Genomic DNA, 22292 nt, shown 5'->3' on the forward strand with positions numbered 1-22292 from the left:
TTGAATGGGGCGAAAGGGGGGTGATTTGAACTTTTAGATTTTTTCATTTTTAAATATTTTTAAAAACATTTTTTTTTCTTTTTGCATGCTTTAATAGTCTACATGAAAATATATATATTTAATGTCGTGTAATAATATATAACCCTTGCTGTCGTTAGTATATTTAATACTTTTTCTTTCAACGGTTTTCATTTAACTTTACGTGTAGCACGTCCGCTTGTTGGTCTGATGGGTCCATATATTTTGGTAACATATATATTTTGTGCATGAGTTCGGATTTGCATTATAAGTAAACAGCTGACATGTGCCGGGAAAGATGTGGGCTCATCGCCAGAGCCCACATCAAAAGGAGGAAGTCTGACATCAGCGTATATGTACATAAGATGTCGGAAAGGGGTTAAAGTTTGAAAATTTCAAAATTTTTGAAATGTTTGCCAAATTTCCATTTTTTCATAAATAAACCCAAGTCATAACAAATAATTTTTACCACTGTCATGAAATACAATATGTCACGAATTAACAATCTCAGAATCAGTGGGATCTGTTGAAGCGTTCCAGAGTCATTACCACAGAAAGTGACAGTGGTCACAATTGTAAAATTTGGCTTATGTATTAAGATCAAAATTGGCTCAGTCACTAAGTGGCTAAAGTCATGCACATTTCCAGGTAAAATATTATATACAGCTTTTATTTCATGTACATTTGAATGACCCTTTGTATTCTGCTTTGACTACTTCATATACTTTACTTTAACCCCTGGATATCTTTCGCAATTTGACCCAGAACTGTTTGGGTATGTGCACACGTTCAGGATTTCTTGCAGAAATTTCCTGACAAAAACCGGACATTTCTGCCAGAAATCCGCATGCGGTTTTTTTTCGCGTTTTTGGTGCTTTTTTTTCTGGAGCTCTCCCAATGCATTACATAGTGGGAAAAACGAGAAAAATCCACAAAATTAAAGAACATGCTGCTTTTTTTTACTGCGATGCGCTTTTGTTGCGGGAAAAAAAGCGCATCATGTGCACAAAAATTGCGGAATGCATTTTAAATGATAGGATGCATATGTATGCGTTTTTTAATGCATCCTTATCGCAAAAAAACGTGAAAAAAACGCAAAAAATCCTGAACGTGTGCACATACCCTTTGTTTACTGTTTTGATTGATGTCTTTATGTGACTTTATAGACTTGAACCTTACTACCCTTTTAGTCCACTTCCGTAATACAAATTGTGACTTGATTCTTTTTTTCTGGTTCTGACCCAGTTAGCTGGCACTACTTTTAAGAAAATATTCAAAAAGCCAGATGCTACTTTGTGGATGCAACTATGGGAATCTGCAGCTAAGGCCACATCACAGTATAGGGGTAAAAAGGTGAACATCTGAAGGACCTTTGGTACCTACTAAGTTGAGTGGCTTGCACAAAGTCTGTTCATGATAGCCTACTTGATTTGACAGATGCATAACGCAATCTAAATAGAATCGGAGGATTGGTGATAGGTACATAGCACTAATTGTGTTCAGTCAATTAGCCCCTGTGTTAACCAACAGAAAATAAAAGCTTCATGAGCTAGTTTTTTTTAGGCCACCTTTGGGAAGCATTATGAATTGAATTTCTTTAGTCATCAGTGAGTCAGCAATTCAACATTTTATTTTTAAAACTGTTTTAAAGTACAAAAATACCAATTTTTTGGTTTTGTAGAAATAATAAAACAGTTCATATTTAGCAAACTATCACAATAGTGAATACATAGACCTTTGATAAGTTCCTTTGATCAATTTCTAAAGTATTAGTAATACCTATTACATTTATTTGCTTCATTAACTATTTGTTTCTATTTCCATTCAATATATTTGTTTATTGCTCTTGCTGAACATAATTCAACTAAAAACAACATGCTCCTTGTAATTTTTCATTAAGTTGGCTTTCATGGTGAAGGTTAATTTTTAAGAACACTTTAGTTGTTCTTTGCCTCTTAAGGAAGTCTCTTACTGTTTTGCATGCTACTTGTTTCTAGAGCTGTAGATTCGCTGCTCAAAAGGATTAATTTGGCAGGCACTCCTGAGACTTTAGAGGGTAAACAACTGTTTCTTTTTTTGTCAATATGGCAATTAAGAGCAGGGAGATTAAAGAAGAGAAAGTAAATGCAGCTTTGGCTCCTATTATGGATTGATGGCTTAGTGCCTTGATGAATACCTATTAGGGTATCAGATATTTGAGAATAAAGTAGGATTTCAGAGTCAAGATCAGAAGTCATTTAAAACTCTTAGTTTGATGTTAACAATGTATAAGAGTTTTTAACTTGAAAACATACTAACATATTACTCATATCCAATGAGCTTAGATACCCATTCACATCTATCAGATTTAGTTATCTGCTTATCATGCAGGGATGATAAACATCACAATCTAATTAAACAAGCACCAGGATAGAAGCAATGACTTTATATAAAAAAAAAGCTGTATTGAAGAAAACAAAAAAACACGATTTCTTAGATATTTTTAGATGTATTCATAAGTAGTAGAAAACAAATGATGTGTTGCCTACATATTTGTCTTTTTATTCTCTTGTCTCATTATCGTTTCTCGGAATTTTCTCTCTGTAACTGTGCTAAGTGGGTGGGATCTTCCTTTTATGAAGCAAGAGAACTTTGCTCTATGCGCTGACCAATCAAATTGTTACTAACCTTTGAAGTGCAAGGAGCTAGAAAAATTAAAAACTAATTTGTCCTGTGCCCCACCTGTCCAGCTACAATGTCCCTCCGGTCCATTCTTCTGTCTAACTAGGCCTCATGGGACATCATTATTAGTGATGAGCTAATAGTGAAATATTTGGATTCGGGAAAATCTGCAAAAATCATTTCTAATATCCATGTATTTGTAACGAATAACGAATCCAATGCAAGTCAATGGGAAAGGTGAATATTTTTCTGCTGGACCCAACAACAAACAGGTTTGGGGCCTGAGAAAAATGCTGAAATGGATGGGAAAGTGCTAAAACTAAATTGGAACAGCATGGAGAAGATGCCTGCATGCCTTTATGACTCACATATGGTATATGAGAATAATGTAATCAGACTATTGCGCTGGTCGTTACAAGAAGACCTACCAATCCAAACCTAATTTTTTTTAAAGAGAAAATTGCTAAGAAACATTTTTTCATTCATAATTACATGTATATAGCGCAAAAAAAAATATACAGTGGGGAAAAAAGTATTTATAGTAGTCAGCCATCCATTGTACAAGTTCTCCCACTTAAAAAGATGAGAGAGGCCTGTAATTGACATCATAGGTAGACCACAACTATAAGAGTCAAAGTGAGAAAACAAATCCAGAAAATCACCTTGTCTGATTTGGCAAGATTTATTTTGCAAATTATGGTGGAAAATAAGTATTTGGCCATTAACAAAAGTTAATCTCAATATTTTGTTATATATCCTTTGTTGCAGTGACAGAGGACAAACGTTTTCTGTAAGACTTCACAAGGTTGGCATACAAATTTGGTGGTATGTAGGCCCATTCCTCAATGATCTCCTCTAGAGCAGTGATGTTTGGGGCCTGTCACTGGGCAACACGGACTTTCAACTCCCTCCAAATGTCTTCCATGGGTTGAGATCTGGAGACTGGCTAGAGCACTCCAGGACCTTCATATGCTTCTTACAAAGCCACTCCTTTGTTGCCCTGGCAGTGTGCTTGGGCTCATTATCATGCTGAAAGACCTATCCACGTTTCATTTTCAATGCCCTTGCTGATGGAAGGAGGTTTGCACTCAAAATCTCACGATACATGGCCCCATTCATTCCTTTATGTACACGGATCAGTTGTCCTGTCCCTTTGCAGAGAAACAGCTCCAAGTCATGATGTTGCCACCCCCATGCTTCACAGTAGGTATGGTGTTCTTTGTGTGCAACTCAGCATTCTGTCTCCTCCAAAAACTAAGAGTGTTGTTTCTACCAAACAGTTTTACTTTGGTTTCATCAGACAATATGACATTCTCCCAATACTCTTCTGGATAATCCAAATGCTCTCTGGCAAACTTCAGATGGGCTAGGACATGTACTGGCTTAAGCACCGGTCCACATCTGGCACTGCAGGATCTGAGTCCCTGGCGGCGTAGTGTGTTACTGATGGTAGCCTTTGTTATGGTGGTTCCAGCTCTATGCATGTCATTCACAAGGTCCCTCCATGTGGTTCTGGGACTTTTGCTCACCGTGCTTGTGATCATTTTGACCCCACGGGGTGAGATCTAGCATGAAGCCCCAGATCAAGGGAGATTATCAGTGGTCTTGTATGTCTTCCATTTTCTTATTATTGCTCCCACAGTTGATTTCATCACACCAAGCTGGTTGCCTATTGCACATACAATCTTCCCAGCCTGGTGCAGGGCTACAATTTTGTATCTAGTGTCCTTCAACAGCTCTTTGGTCTTCACCATAGTGGAGTTTGGAGTGTGACTGTTTGAGGTTGTGGACAGGTGTCTTTTATACTAATAGCAAGTTCAAACATGTGACATTACTACAGGAGTGGAGGACAGAGGAGCCTCTTAAAGAAGAAGTTACAGGTCTGTGAGAGCCAGAAAACTTGTATGTTTTTAGGTTATCAAATTCTTGTTTTCCACCATAATTTGCAAAATAAATCTTGCCAAATCAGACAAGATTATTTTCTTGATTTGTTTTCTCATTTTGACTCTCATGGTTGTGTTCTACATGTGATGTCAATTACAAGCCCCTCTCATCTTTTTAAGTGGGAGAACTTGCACAATTGGTGGCTGACTAAATACTTTTTTCCCACTGTATATATACCTGCCCTTTAGCATATGTTCTCATGGAGTGTTTGGGCCTTAATTTTTCCTTTTACAGGTGCCTCCTTCTTTCCAAATTGTTAGCTAGATTGTGGAATACATATTCCCCAGCTTAGACATGTCCATTTGAATTTTGAGCTTCTCCAGCCACTACCACGTCCACCACGTCATTATGCGGCCCTTGCTTCCCCTTTTTGAAAGGGCCAACAGGTGCCATGAAACCTGAGTTTAGTAAGGGCCCTAAGCTGGCCCTGTATCATACATTTAGGAAACCTCTCACTCCTATATTTGGGAGGTCCCTCCCTCATCCGAAATTGTTAGCTATATAGTGGAATACACATTCCCCATAACTCTACAATGCCAGCTAAAACATGCCCATTTGAATTTTGGGCTACACCCGCCACCACCACCATGTCCACCGCCATGTCATTATGCGGCCCCTTGGTGACATTTTTAGAGGGCCAGCAAGTGCTGCAAAACTTGATTTTGGGAAGGCCCTCAGGTGGCTCTGTATCATACATTTGTGAGAGCTCTCACTCCTATATTTAAGAGGTCCCTCTCATTCTAAATTGTTAGCTAGATAGTGGAATACATATTCCCCATCACTTTATAATGATAGCTAAAACATGCCCATTTTGAGCCATCACCATGTCCACCACCATGTCATTATGCGGTCCTCGCTTCACATTTTCAGAGGGCCATCAGGTGTCGTGAAACCTGAGATTTGTGAGCTCCAAAGTTCATCTTAGCACCGAATCCCAATGGAGCTACTGTCATAGCGGGTAAAGCCACTGTAAGGTGAATATAATACAGGAGTTGGAAAACATGTGCTTATGTAATGTAAGATGGCACAACGAGAAAAATCGTATCGGCTGGGAATCGAGTACCATGGGGCTGCCACCGCCAAGAGGTCGCGGACAGACTCACTTCCCACAAGCTGAAATGACAACATTTCCAAGGTTAGCAATCTGGCAATGTGGGTGTTTAGCATTTGGGCCTGTGGGTGGGTGAATATTTCTGCTTCCTGTGAAACATCTGAGACAGGGACAACTGCATGCTGTGCTGGGACAACGAACTGGATGTGGTTGCTGACTGTTGTGTCAGGAGACATCAGGGCCTGCTTCCTGGACAGCAGATTGGGACGGTCGTAACACAAGGGATGGGGCAGTGGTTTCACCCTCAGATACAGATTTTGTACCCAGGCATTCTGCCCACCTATTGGGATGCTTGGCTGCTATGTGCTTCCATGCTTGTGGTGCTAAGGCTTGCAGTCTTCTTGCCTCTTCTCAGCTTGGTATGGCAGATGCTGCAAGTTATTTTGTCTGATGGACTTTCAGTAAAAAAAACCCTGCCATACAGGAGACCAACCCACCCTTGGCCTATTATCTAGCCGAGTGGGGGGGGGCTCTGTGGAACAGTTGACCAACTTCTCCCTCTGTTCAATCCACTACATCTTCTTGCCTGTTTTCTTGCTGTTGATACATCCCTCTCTGCACTGCTGTACTTGCTACTCCTGCCACCATGCCAGGTTGGTCCAGTAGCCTCATCATTGACCACTTTGTCTTCCAATTCATCAATCTGATCTTCCTTCTGAGTTGCAATTTTAGGCTGACCTGGTGCCAACTGTGCCTCATCATTATCCTCCACCTCTTCAGACATGAATTGACCTTCCCCAACAGAGCTTTCTTCTGCCTGTAGCTGCTCAAATGTTTGTGCATCAGTGCACTCTACCTCCTCATGACCCTCTTTAATGGTGCACGTTGACAGGCCTGAATAATTACAAGGGAACTTAAACAGTTACTCAAAGTGGCCAGCATTGGGGTCATATGTCTCCTGGGATTCTTGATGGAGGGAGGAAGGAGGACCAAGTTGAGGATTGTGAGGCCAAGCCTCTTGGCTACTGAGACTGGACCATGAAGAAGACTTGGAGGTGCTGCTTGTCAACAAACTGAAGCCTTTGTCTGCAACCCAACCAACAATATCCTTACACTTGTCTCGGTTCGAAAGTGGTGAAGCATGTTGCCCGAATTTTGACTGGAAGCTAGAGTGAGATGCACTCATCTTCTGATCTGTCACATGGCCTTGGCTGGCACCACCACATCCACGTCCCCTAACACCACATTTTCCTATATCGAATGTGTTATGAAAAAAAATTTCCTGACTTTATTTTCACAAGTACCCTCACAGAGGTGATATGTAGAAAGTCCCTGTATCTAGCAATGTGTGGGTATTTTTTTTAGATATCAGCTTTTTACACACGGCAACAGCAGACTCATGAAAATTACAGGTAAATAGTAATGTTTGCGTATCTCAGCAGGCTTTGCGCCAGTCACACAACTGCTAGATAAATGTATGCTTTTTATTTAACTAATAATAAATTAGAATATTTTTATATCACCTTTATGACACACGCCAACAGCAGAGTAAGGAAAATTATTGGCACTGGTAAATCGTGACATTTGCATTTCTCTGTAGGCTTTGCAGAAGTCGCACAACTGCTAGATAACAATAATCTATCTATTTAACCAATAGAAAATTAGTATTTTTTGATATTGCCTTTCTGACACATGGCAACAGCAGAGTAAGGAAAATTATTGGCACTGGTAAATTGTAACAATTGCCCATCAACTGCTAAATATATATTAGCTATTTCAGCAATAGGCGAGGAATATTATTTAGCAACTAGCTTTTAAAAAAGATGTTTACTATATGCTGGCACTGCCAAATATTATTTAGCTGCAAAAAAAATGTTTTTTTATATGCTGGTATGCAGGAATATAAAGGAGCTCCATAAAAATTCTTTAGTATATTCTAGTACTAATTAATATTATTTGGCTCTAAAAAGAGCTGCTTTGTATGATATAGTAGTGGATGAAACCCTACCTAATGCCTATGTCTCCCTAACCCCACAGTCTGTTTCTACACTATACAACACAATGCAAACTAACAGAGATCTGCTGCATGTACTTGTAATGATAACACCCAGGTACCTGCCTTTCTCTCAAATTAAATCTCTCCCAACGCTATCTCTACCTAACAGAGAACTAATCTTCACTCTCAAGAGCTTTTAGTAATCACAAACTCTCCCTATATGCTGCTTTCACTCTCTCTATGCTAATACTACGATCACACTACTCTGTTTCCAGCTGTGATGTACGCAAGATGGCTCCATCAGGTACTAAATATCTAATATGACGCTGTTAGGCCAGTCAATCACAGTAATGCCACACCAAAGCTGGCGCCAGCAATACTGTCATTGGCAAGCAAGCCAAGCATGTTCACTGGCTGAAAATAAAGCACCAAACATGCTGGGAGGGTCATTCGAATATACCTAGGCGAATAGCAAATTACTCACCGAGTAACGAATACTCAGAATAGTATACTATTAGAGCAAGTAACACATAGTGCCGAATGTATTCGCTCATCACTAATCATTACGAATGTAACCCCATAGTGTCTTGATTTCATTAGACCTAGTCAGCACCAGAAGACAGATTCAATGTGAAGACTGATTGAAAATGATAAATAAGGTCCGTGGCATAGTGAGTATAATGTTTCTTTAACCAATGTCTTTAATGCTCTGAGATCTGGACATACCATAAATACATAAGTCACACTCGCTTTGCATGAAATATATTGAAATGAGTATTCCTTGTATAATTTGAGCAGATTCGCTCATCACTGATTATAGGTACATATTTAATATAACAATGAAAAACAGGGTTGATTCCAGCTCCACAAAGATGCCTTGAATAAAATTAAATCCTTTATTGGTGCATATTTAAAAGACAAGGGTTGTCATGCTCTCCATGATAAAACGGGAAACGAGCTACGCGTTTCGATCTGTTACAGATCTTTTTCAGAGCTCTGAAAAAGATCTGTAACAGATCGAAACGCGTAGCTCGTTTCCCGTTTTATCATGGAGAGCATGACAACCCTTGTCTTTTAAATATGCACCAATAAAGGATTTAATTTTATTCAAGGCATCTTTGTGGAGCTGGAATCAACCCTGTTTTTCATTGTTATATTTCACCACGTGGATCGGCGTGGAGTTTCCGTGCACCTACCAACGGTTGTCTGGTGAGCTGGCTTTTTGTTTTTCTGTGTTTACATATTTAATATCCCTTGAGGTCTTGAAGGGATTAATTTTATAATGTTATTCATCTAAGAGGTCATTAAAATGTTGGAGTGTTATTGAGTGAAGTGTCTTTTATACAGGTAACGAGTTCAAAAAAGTTCAATTAATACAGGTAATGAGTGCAGAGTAGGAGGGTTTCTTAGAGAAAAACTAACAGGTCTGTGAGAGCCAGAATTCTTGTTGGCAAATTAATTATGGAAAAATCATGCAATGTGATTTTCTGGATTTTTTTTTAAGATTCTGTTTCCCACAGTTGAAGTGTACGTATGAGAAACATTACAGACCTCTCCATTCTTTGTAGGCGAGAAAACTTGCAAAATCGGCAGTGTATCAAATACTTATTTTCCCCATTGTATATGAAGCTATGGTTAACCTCTTTTTGTATAATAAGGCCTTCACATTTAAAGAGATTTAGGAAAACACACTAGTTGTCTGCCAACTATAAATGTGATGAAAACCATTTTACAGAGTGGATATTAATGAAAACCCTTTGAACATGACAGATTTACTTATACAGTGTCCCATAAACCTTACTGCTAATGGGAAAACACCTATTAAGAAAGGATATTTCAAGAAGTAGTATATTATAATACTTTATTCACCCGTTTATATGAATTCCAGCACCTTCTAATTTATATTAGGAGGAAAAAATATGCTTAGATAAGTACTAACATAGCAAAAGATTTCAAGGGCAATCTACCAGCAGCTATGGAAGACACAATCTATAACCTGTCATCTGGACAAAGTAGTGCTAAATTGTTGCCTTGAGTTGGGTAACATGATTTCTCAGGTGCTAAATAATTTCAGACAATATAAAAAGCCATGACGGACCAAGTGACTACCGAGAAGAAGGCTTAAGAGTTGCCTAAACTAGTTGCCTAAACATTTTCTATTTAAATAGTAGACGAATATATTGAGATTATACACCTTTATACAACTTTTAAGATTGAAACCATGAAGACTGATATTAATTACTATCTGTGAGATTAAAAAAAAATCTTTAAATAGGTACTCAATTTTACTGTGCTAAAGCAAGGAAATGTGCAATACATGAAATGTGAATAGCATAATGGCTTGTGAAATCTATGAAAAAACACATGAGATGCTTAGCACAAGATTTGGCCAAAAATTGTGAGTCCATCCACCAAACGTCAAGGTAATCTCAGATCGGATGGGTACCTGACCTGTCTGCCTAGTGTGAACACTTACCTATGGCTAATAACATGGTAAAGCCTGCATTTATAGGAAGGTTGGAACCTACTGTGTTTGGATGTAATTAAAATCACAGCATGGTGAAGGGTGGGGCGTTCAAGTCAGAAAAAATAGTACATAGTAAATATAGGAAAACTGACTGAACAGCAATCTAGTCTGAACTGGTGCATAGCCAAAAAAGACATATAGCAAATAGATAAATGGCTGCACTCAATTTTACTGTGCTAAAGCAAGGAAATGTGCGATACATGAAATGTGAATAGCATAATGGCTTGTGAAATCTATGGAAAAAACACATGAGATGCTTAGCACAAGATTTGGCCAAAAATTGTGAGCCCATCCACCAAACGTCAATGTAATCTCAGATCGGATGGGTACCTGACCTGTCTGCCTAGTGTTCACAATTCGTTCACCCACCATTAGCATAATGGCTTTTTGTCCCCTTCCAAGCTGCTGTGGGTAAGAACAGATTATAGAGTTTAGCTTAACAGTGATATTTAAAATCTTGATGATTGCTATATTCTGAGTTGCAGCTAAGTCTGTCTTCCCCACAGAGGCTATAATATAGCTTAATGCTTTACAAGTGTATATTTTGGTTGCAAAACATTTAGAAACCTTTCTTTGAAATCAATAATTTCATCTTGTGTGCTCCTCTTTACAAAGATTTATACTGAGATCATCTTCAAGTCAATAACTTTATTCAATTTTGTTCAAAGAAAACAATTCTAAACGAAAATAGAACTACAATGTCTGTCTGATTTTATTAAGAAGGATAATAGAAAACAATATAAAAGCTTGAAAGAAAGGAACATCAAGATGTCCTGTAATGTGGAGCTTTGACTCTTTTGATGGTTACTAGCTGCATGTTGCAGTGAGAACAGACTAGAGAACTGACCACAGCATCATGGACATGAAATTACTGGTATTATTAACCCCTTCGCGCTGAAGCCTGCTTTCACCTTCCTGACCAGGCCAATTTTTACAATTCTGACCACTGTCACTTTATGAGGTCATAACTCTGGAAAGCTTCAATGGATCCCACTGATTCTGAGAATGTTTTCTCGTGACATATTTTACTTCATGATAGTAATATAATTTCTTTGATATGACTTGCATTTATTTGTGAAAAAAAAGGAAAATTGGGGAAAATGTTGAAAATTTTGCACTTTTCAAACTTTTAATTTTTATGCCCTTGAATCAGAGAGTCATATTGCACAAAATAGTTAATAAATAACATTTCCCATATGTCTACTTTACATCAGCAATATTTTTGAAACTTAATTTTTTTGTTAAGGGATAAAAGTGGACCAGTAATTTATCATTTTTACAACAAAATTTGCAAAACCATTTTTTTCAGGGGCCACCTCACATTTGAAGTGACTTTGAGGGGCCTATAAGACAGAAATTGCCCAAAAGTGAAAACATTTTAAAAACTGCAGCTCTGAAGGTACTCAAAACCACATTCAAGAAGTTTATTAACTCTTCAAGTGCTTCACAGGAATTTTTGGAAGTGGAAGGAAAAAATAAACATTTACTTTTCTTTCACAAAAATTTTCACTTATACCTAATTTTTGCTACTTTTGCAAGGGTGTCAGTAGAAAATGGGCCATGCAATTTGTTGTGCAATTTCTCCTGAGCTTATTTCAGCCGGGCCTTGAATCCACTCACACAAAACTCCTCACTGGAGGTGCTGGTTTTCTAGGGGCTTATTTCAGCTGAACCCTGAAACCACATACATATGACCACACTGGCGCAGAACACATAACTTAGTTGATACTAGCGCATGCCATGGCTGTGCGGCCATGTGATCCTTTTATAGCTGCAGCAACTTCATGACCTTCCTAGAGGACCAATGGGAGCTGCTACAGTACCTGAGCAACTTCAGGACCTTCCTAGAGGATTAATGGGAGCTGCTGCAGTACCATAGCATGTGACCCCCGACCTCCAATGAGAGGTCTTACCCTTGGCATGGTCAGAAGGTGAAAAGCAGGACTTAGTCCCAGAGACGTCTGCTCGCCGCTGACCAGTACTGGTTACAATGGCTGAGCCTGGAAAGGCAGCAGTAATCATCCACACCGTATCAGGCTGAGCCAGACGCTGGGACTGACGTCTCCGCTGAGCAGGCTCCACTGCGCTGGAGAAGAATGGGAGACCGCAGCGGAGATGGCTCGAGATTCCCCCTGTGCAGAGGCGGGAACTCGACCCCTAGCAAGGAGTCATGTTTTGGGGCAGAATCATGGGGAAACAGCTGGTTGGGCCCTTTAAGGTTCCTGAAGGTGTGAAAATGACCTCTGCAAAGTAAATAGAGTTTCAGACTGACAACTTTCTTCCATGGTATAAAAAGCAGAAACGTGCCTTCAGGAGCAAAATCATCTTCATGCTTGACAATGCACCATCTCATGCTGCAAAGAATACCTCTGAGTAGTGTTGAGCATTCCGATACCGCAAGTATCGGGTATCGGCCGATACTTGCGGGTATCGGAATTCCGATACCGAGATCCAATACTTTTGTGGTATCGGGTATCGGTATCGAAACAACATTAATGTAAAAATGTGTAAAAGAGAGAATTAAAATAAAAAATATTGCTATACTCACCTCTCCGACGCAGCCTGCACCTTACCGAGGGAAGCGGCAGCGTTTTTTGTTTAAAATTCGCACGTTTACTTCCTTACGTGAAGTCCCGGCTTGTGATTGGTTGCGTGCCGCCCATGTGGCGGCGACGCAACCAATCACAGCAAGCCGTGACGTAATTTCAGGTCATTCAGTATTTTAAAATTACGCTCCGGCTTTGTGATTGGTTGCGTCGCAGTCACATGGGCGACGCAACCAATCACAGCAAGCCGTGACGTAATTTCAGGTCCTTAAGGATTTTAAAATTACGTCCCGGCTTTGTGATTGGTTGCGTCGCAGTCACATGGGCGACGCAACCAATCACAAGCCGTGACGTCACGGGAGGCTGGACACGCGCGCATTTTAAAATGCGCGCGTGTCCAGCCTACCGTGACGTCCCGGCTTGTGATTGGTTGCGTCGCGGTCAACCAATCACAAGCCGGGAGGCTGGACACGCGCGCATTTTAAAATGCGCGCGTGTCCAGCCTCCCATGACGTCCCGGCTTGTGATTGGTTGCGTCGCGGTCAACCAATCACAAGCCGGGAGGCTGGACACGCGCGCATTTTAAAATGCGCGCGTGTCCAGCCTCGCGTGACGTCACGGCTTGTGATTGGTTGCGTCGCCCATGTGACTGCGACGCAACCAATCACAAAGCCGGGACGTAATTTTAAAATCCTTAAGGACCTGAAATTACGTCACGGCTTGCTGTGATTGGTTGCGTCGCCCATGTGACTGCGACGCAACCAATCACAAAGCCGGAGCGTAATTTTAAAATACTGAATGACCTGAAATTACGTCACGGCTTGCTGTGATTGGTTGCGTCGCCGCCACATGGGCGGCACGCGACCAATCACAAGCCGGGACTTCACATAAGGAAAGAAAAGCGCGAATTTTAAGCAAACAACGCTGCCGGTTCCATCGCTGAGTTTCAGGCTGCGTCGGAGAGGTGAGTATAGCAATATTTTTTATTTTAATTCTTTCTTTTACACATTAATATGGATCCCAGGGCCTGAAGGAGAGTTTCCTCTCCTTCAGACCCTGAGAACCATCAGGAATACCGTCCGATACTTGAGTCCCATTGACTTGTATTGGTATCGGGTATCGGTATCGGATTGGATCCGATACTTTGCCGGTATCGGCCGATACTTTCCGATACCGATACTTTCAAGTATCGGACGGTATCGCTCAACACTACCTCTGAGTCATTGGCTGCTATGGGCATAAAAGGAGATAAACTCATGGTGTGGCCACCATCTTCAACTGACCTCAACCCTATAGAGAACCTTTGGAGTATTATAAAGCAAAAGATCTATGAGGGTGGGAGGCAGTTCACATCAAAACAGCAGCTCTGGGAGGCTATTCTGACTTCCTGCAAAGAAATACAAGCAGAAACTCTCCAATAACTCACAAGTTCAATGAATGCAAGAATTGTGAAGGTGATATCAAAGAAGGGTTCCTATGTTAACATGTAACTTGGCCTGTTAGGATATTTTAGAGTTAAAAATCTTTTCTGTTCAGTGAATGTGACCTCCTAATGCAGCAAATTCCACAAATGAGCATTTTCAGTTCTTTAAAACATATCAAATGTTTAAAACTTCTACTGTGCCTAATAATTTGGAACAGTGCATTTTGAGTTTTTATTCATTTTGGAGATTATACTGTTATCATTGGGAGGTTTCTTCAATAAAATGTGATGTATACTCTAACGGGTGATAACTTTTATTATAACTAAGAAATACTTGGCACTCTGGAGATATTTGTTGCAAAATTCAGAAATAAATTTTATTCGGTGCATCCAGATCAACATATAAACGTTTTCGGTCTATACAAATAAGACCTTCATCAGATACAATCGTGAATGCTGGAGACCATGGATAGTGTGTGACGAAGCAAACACACTGGGTTAAATGTCAGCCAAAGTGCAGGAGCACAAGGCGCCTGAATGCATGTGGTAGTATGAAGATACAGCGCTATGGATAGGCGAGGTGCTCGCAGGGGAGACAGCGCTGAGATCAGAGGTGCCACGGACGCCGTGCAGAGGAGAGAAAACGCTCCCAGGGCTGTCCGTGGCACCTCTGATCTCAGCGCTGTCTCCCCTGCGAGCACCTCGCCTATCCATAGCGCTGTATCTTCATACTACCACATGCATTCAGGCGCCTTGCGCTCCCGCACTTTGGCTGACATTTAACCCAGTGTGTTTGCTTCGTCACACACTATCCATGGTCTCCAGCATTCACGATTGTATCTGATGAAGGTCTTATTTGTATAGACCGAAAACGTTTATATGTTGATCTGGATGCACCGAATAAAATTTATTTCTGAATTTTGCAACAAATATCTCCAGAGTGCCAAGTATTTCTTAGTTATACTCGACGGGTTGGATTCCTAACTTGTGCACCACCAAGAAGCCCTGAGTGCCGTGATTTCTATTTTCATAGAAAACTTTTATTAGACTGACTGTCATTTGCACCAACCATTTAGAAAAACCCAAGAAAAATATCATTTGCATAATAATTTGGAACATGGTGTAGTTCTGCTTCACATCACTTTCTTTAAGTATTGCATGATTCCTGTTTCCTGTTGTGCAAATATATGTGACTCTTTGGATGTTTTATTATTCTATGCCTGATGGAGAGATCTGAATAGTCTCAAAATCTTGCTACTTGTTACTATTTTTTCAGTTAGCCATTAAAAGATATCAACCACTTTAATATTTTTCTATTTACTGGCTAAAACGGTAAAAATACATATTTTTCCTTGGCAATAAATACACATTTTTATGAAGAACATATACAACAAAAAAAATACACATAATTGGTATTGTCATAGCAAATTGCCAGAGCAAATCAATTCTATGAGAAAGATCATACTACTTAACCCCTAGAGCAGTGTTCCCCAACTCCAGTCCTCAAGAGCCACCAACAGTCATGTTTTCAGGATTTCCTTAGTACTGCACAAGTGATGGAATTATTGCCTGTGCAGGTGATGCAGTTATCACCTGTGCAATACTAAGGAAATCTTGAAAACATGACCTGTTGGTGGCTCTTGAGGACTGGCATTGGGGAACACTGCCCTAGAGTGACTTACCACTTATACTGCTCTGTGACTGGCATAAAAAAAATAAAATCAATTTTTGAACTGCTTTTGATTTGTTCATTTTACCTCCCAAAATTCGCAAAAAGGCTCAGGTCACATTTATCCTGTGCTCTACACTGAGCATTCACCATCTAAATCTCAGAAAACCAATTCGTACAAAGTCCAGTGACCATTTACAGTAATGAGTCAGGTAAAGGTATTTTGAACTCCCTTTGACCTTTGTTTCGTTGATGTCTGTTTTTTTTTAGACATGTACAAAAGTGCTGGCGACCACAGTTTTGTGCACCTTAGCAAACATGGACATTGCTGAAAACAGGCCAGATGTAATCTGAAGTAACTGCCTGCCTTATTATAATGAACTGACTTGTCACAGGTTTCATCTGAATCACATATTTCAGAGATTTAGGCTGTGTGCACACTACATTTTTGTTGCATTTTTGTCACGTTTTCTCTGTGCAGATTTATTACAAAATCTGAAGGATTTCCTGATGTCAGCAAAGTGAATGAGAATCCTGAAGTCTCATGCACACATTGCTTATTTTTGACTTGCAGATTTAAATCTGCTGTATGTCAATTCTTTCAGCGTTTTTGCTGCAGAGTTCACCCATACCCAAGAATGAGGAAAAATCTGTAACAAAAATGTATGTAAAAAATGACCCAAAAACACATAAAAAATCTGCTTATTTTACACAGCATTTTTCTGCCAAGAGATGCAGAAATGGGGCAGAAATTTCCACCAAATACTTAACATCTGCACATACCCTTACAAACCATGATGTAAGTACATGGCATAGAGCAAACAATAAATGTGAAATGAGCTTTAAAAGCGATGCAAAATATTACCCCAAAATAGTATTAAAAAAGCATCAACTTAACCAACAAAAAACAAGCCTCCATTCATGTCCATTATCCGTCAACAGGAATACAGTTGTGTGAAAAAGTGTTTGCCCCATTCATGATTTCCTATTCTTTGTCATGTTTGTCACTAGGGTTGAGCGACTTTCATTTTTTTAAGATCGAGTCGGGTTTTGTGAAACCCGACTTAGTCCAGAGTCGAGTCGAGTGAAGTCGGCCGATTATCGCTAAAAGTCGGGGATCGACCGAAACACGAAACCCAATGCAAGTCAATGGGGAAGCATAGCCGGCAGTGAGTGGAGGCCAGGAAAACACCTACAGTGCCCATTTTAATGCCAAAAACATCCATTCTTGTTTTCTGAAGCTTGTCAATCTAAATTAACTTTATAATAATAGTTGGGCACTGGAAATTGGGGGTGATTTGGCAAAAGTTGTGGGGGGTAGGGCTGGTTCAAGGTTTTAGTGGGCACAGGAAACATGGACTACGTCACGGCGGTGGAGCAGTGAGAGGTAAGAATGTCAAGTTTGCAAGTGCTGTGATCCTAAGCAAGCAGGGGGGCCCACTTGTTGGCATTGGCACTGGCACAGGGCCCCTCAAAGTACAGCGGTGTGTTTGCACGACGGGGGCGCCTCCCACCAGCAGCGACACTTTTGCGTACTCTGAGGGGCCATGTGCCAGTGACGTCGCCAACGAGTATGCCCCCCCCACCTGATGAAGAAACCTGCACTTTCATCTGCACCTTCCTCTTTGTCCCTGTGTAAGGTGGTATAACATGCGGGAAGGGGAACCTGACTTTCAGCAGGGTCAGATTCTGGCTGTGTAGAGTGCAAGGGGAATGTAGTGGTCTAGGTCAATGTACCAGCAGACTCATGTAGCAGTGGCTGGGCAGTGGGCAGGATGAGGAGGAAACAGATATAGGGCCAAAGAATAAAGTAGGCTAAATGCAGTTCAAAATTGGTAACAGGACTAAACAGGCGGCATTGCTTTGTTGAGTGGAGTAGCAAACCCAGGAGCAGCAGACACTGTTTTAAGGGCCCAAACACACTAATAGGCCAAATGCAGTTTAATATCTGATACTATAGGCCGAAAGCCATAAGGTTGAAGCTCAGCTTATTTTAGTTGAGGACAAACACCAGGGAGGAGCAAACAGAGCTATTAGGCCCCATCCAGCAATTTAAAAAAAAAAAAAGAGCCAGAAGGTGGAAACTCAGCTTTGTTCAGTGGAGGACAACACCAGGCAGGGGCAGACACCGTTAGTAGGCCCTAACCACCAATTTTTAAAAACACAGCACTTAATGAGAGCAAGAAGGTTGAAGCTCAGCTGTATTCAGTTGAGGGCAACACCAGGGAGGGGCAGACACCGTTAGTAGGCCCTAACCACCAATTTTTAAAAACACAGCACTTAATGAGAGCCAGAAGGTTGAAGCTCAGCTTTATTCAGTTGAGGGCAAGACCAGGGAGGGGCAGACACCGTTAGTAGGCCCTAACCACCATTTTGTTTTTGTAAAAAACACTTAATGAGAGCCAGAAGGTTGAAGCTCAGCTTTATTCAGTTGAGGGCAACACCATGGAGGGGCAGACACCATTAGTAGGCCCTAACCACCAATTTTTAAAAACACAGCACTTAATGAGAGCCAGAAGGTTGAAGCTCAGCTGTATTCAGTTGAGGACAACACCAGGGAGGGGCAGACACCGTTAGTAGGCCGTAACCAAAGTTGAAGGCCAAATGCAGTTTAATATCTGATACTATAGGCCGAAAGCCACAAGGTTGAAGCACAGCTTTATTCAGTTGAGGGCAACACCAGGGAGGGGCAGACACCGTTAGTAGGCCCTAACCACCAATTTTTAAAAACACAGCACTTAATGAGAGCCAGAAGGTTGAAGCTCAGCTGTATTCAGTTGAGGACAACACCAGGGAGGGGCAGACACCGTTAGTAGTCCGTAACCAAAGTTGAAGGCCAAATGCAGTTTAATATCTGATACTATAGGCCGAAAGCCAGAAGGTTGAAGCACAGCTTTATTCAGTTGAGGGCAACACCAGGGAGGGGCAGACACCGTTAGTTGGCCCTAACCACCAATTTTTAAAAACACAGCACTTAATGAGAGCCAGAAGGTTGAAGCTCAGCTTTATTCAGTTGAGGGCAACACCAGGGAGGGGCAGACACCGTTAGTAGGCCGTAACCAAAGTTGAAGGCCAAATGCAGTTTAATATCTGATACTATAGGCCGAAAGCCACAAGGTTGAAGCACAGCTTTATTTAGTTGAGGGCAACACCAGGGAGGGGCAGACACCGTTAGTAGGCCCTAACCACCAATTTTTAAAAACACAGCACTTAATGAGAGCCATAAGGTTGAAGCTCAGCTTTATTCAGTTGAGGGCAACACCAGGGAGGGGCAGACACCGTTACTAGGCCCTAACCACCAATTTTTAAAAACACAGCACTTAATGAGAGCCAGAAGGTTGAAGCTCAGCTGTATTCGGTTGAGGACAACACCAGGGAGGGGCAGACACCGTTAGTAGTCCGTAACCAAAGTTGAAGGCCAAATGCAGTTTAATATCTGATACTATAGGCCGAAAGCCAGAAGGTTGAAGCACAGCTTTATTCAGTTGAGGGCAACACCAGGGAGGGGCAGACACCGTTAGTAGGCCCTAACCACCAATTTTTAAAAACACAGCACTTAATGAGAGCCAGAAGGTTGAAGCTCAGCTGTATTCAGTTGAGGGCAACACCAGGGAGGGGCAGACACCGTTAGTAGGCCCTAACCACCAATTTTTAAAAACACAGCACTTAATGAGAGCCAGAAGGTTGAAGCTCAGCTGTATTCAGTTGAGGGCAAGACCAGGGAGGGGCAGACACCGTTAGTAGGCCCTAACCACCATTTTGTTTTTTAAAAAACACTTAATGAGAGCCAGAAGGTTGAAGCTCAGCTTTATTCAGTTGAGGGCAACACCAGGGAGGGGCAGACACCGTTAGTAGGCCCTAACCACCATTTTGTTTTTTAAAAAACACTTAATGAGAGCCAGAAGGTTGAAGCTCAGCTGTATTCAGTTGAGGACAACACCAGGGAGGGGCAGACACCTGTCATGATTACCCCAATGGCAGGGAAATAAAAATAACAAAACGGACTAGCTCTCGGGTGATGGAAACTAAAGTTGACCGTGACTTGAACCTGACACAACACTGGAAATAGCCGGGGAGTGTTCCTACGATGCCCTAGACACCACGCGCCAGCCGGAGATCTAACTACCCCTATCAGAGGAATATACAGGCCTGCCTTACCTCCAGAGATGAACCCCGAAAGGAGATAGCAGCCCCCCACAGATATTGACGGTGAGTTAAGAGGAAAAGACATACATAGGATGAACAGCAGATTTAGCACAGTGAGGTCCGCTTTCTAGATAGCAGAAAGATAGGAAAGCGTTACTTCACGGTCAACTTCAAAACACTACTCAAAAACACCATCCTGAAATTACTTTAAAACTCCAGTGACAACTCATGCCACTGGAGTGGCAATTTCAGTCCACAAGAGCTTCCAGCTACAGAGAGTCACATTGCAGCAAGCTGGACAAGAAATAGCATAAACTAGAAACAAAATTCAACTTAGCTGAACAGGAACTTGAGGCAGGAGAATGCAACAGAATGCTACTGATACATTGTTGGCCGGCATAGGACTAACAGCCAAGCAGCCTTAAATAGGAAACTCCCCTAATGGGTGGCAACAGGTGATCAGGGATAGAAGAAGGCAAATAAGTGGCACTACCATAAAACACCACCGGGGGAGCCCACAAACAGAATTCACAACAGTACCCCCCCCTTAAGGAGGGGGCACCGAACCCTCACCAGAACCACCAGGGCGATCTGGATGAGCACTATGAAATGCACGAACCAAATCAGGAGCATGAACATCAGATGCTGTCACCCAAGAATTATCCTCCTGACCATAGCCCTTCCACTTAACCAGATACTGAAGTTTCCGTCTGGAAACACGGGAGTCCAAGATCTTTTCCACCACATACTCCAATTCACCCTCAACCAGCACAGGAGCAGGAGGATCAGCAGAAGGAACAACCGGTACCTCATACCTCCGCAATAATGACCGATGAAAAACATTATGAATAGTAAAAGATGCTGGGAGGTCCAAACGAAAGGACACAGGATTGAGAACCTCCAGAATCCTATAAGGGCCGATAAACCGAGGCTTAAACTTAGGAGACGAGACCTTCATAGGAACAAATCGAGAAGACAGCCAAACCATGTCCCCAACACAAAGACGAGGACCAACACGCCGATGACGATTAGTAAACTGTTGAGTCTTCTCCTGGGACAACTTCAGATTGTCCACAACCTGTCCCCAAATCTGATGCATTCTATCAACCACAGCATCTACTCCAGGACAATCCGAAGACTCCAATTGACCGGACGAAAAGCGAGGGTGAAACCCTGAATTACAAAAAAATGGAGAAACCAAAGTGGCAGAACTGGCCCGATTGTTAAGGGCAAACTCTGCCAATGGCAAAAAATCAAGCCAATCGTCCTGATCAGCGGACACAAAACACCTCAAGTAAGTCTCCAAAGTCTGATTAGTACGCTCAGTCTGGCCATTAGTCTGAGGATGGAATGCAGACGAAAAAGACAAGTCAATGCCCATCCTGGCACAGAACGCCCGCCAAAATTTAGACACAAACTGAGTACCCCTGTCAGACACTATATTCTCAGGAATACCATGCAAACGCACCACATTCTGAAAAAATAGAGGGACCAGCTCAGAGGAGGAGGGCAATTTGGGCAAAGGTACCAAATGAACCATCTTGGAAAAACGGTCACACACCACCCAGATGACAGACATCCTACGAGAAACAGGAAGGTCAGAAATAAAGTCCATAGAGATGTGCGTCCAAGGCCTCTTAGGAATAGGCAAGGGCAACAACAACCCACTGGCCCGAGAACAGCAGGGCTTAGCCCGAGCACAAACATCACAAGACTGCACAAAAATACGCACATCTCGAGACAAGGAAGGCCACCAGAAGGACCTAGACACCAAATCCCTGGTGCCAAAAATTCCAGGATGACCTGCCAACGCGGAAGAGTGAACCTCCGAGATAACTATACTGGTCCAGTCATCAGGGACAAACAGTCTACCAGGCGGACAGCGATCAGGCCTATCCACCTGAAACTCCTGCAAAGAGCGCCGCAGGTCTGGGGAGACAGCTGACAATATCACCCCATCCTTCAGGATGCCAGTAGGTTCGGAATCACCAGGCGAGTCAGGCTCAAAACTCCTAGAGAGGGCATCCGCCCTCACATTCTTAGACCCAGGCAGATATGAAACCACAAAGATAAATCGGGAGAAAAACAACGACCAGCGCACCTGTCTAGGATTCAGACGCCTGGCTGACTCAAGATAAATTAGATTCTTGTGGTCAGTCAAGACCACCACCTGGTGTCTAGCACCCTCAAGCCAATGACGCCACTCCTCAAATGCCCACTTCATGGCCAAGAGCTCCCGATTTCCAACATCATAATTTCGCTCAGCGGGCGAAAACTTTCGAGAGAAAAACGCACATGGTCTCATCACAGA

Source organism: Ranitomeya variabilis, chromosome 3 (assembly GCF_051348905.1).
Source record: "Ranitomeya variabilis isolate aRanVar5 chromosome 3, aRanVar5.hap1, whole genome shotgun sequence".
Taxonomy (NCBI): Eukaryota; Metazoa; Chordata; class Amphibia; order Anura; family Dendrobatidae; genus Ranitomeya; species Ranitomeya variabilis.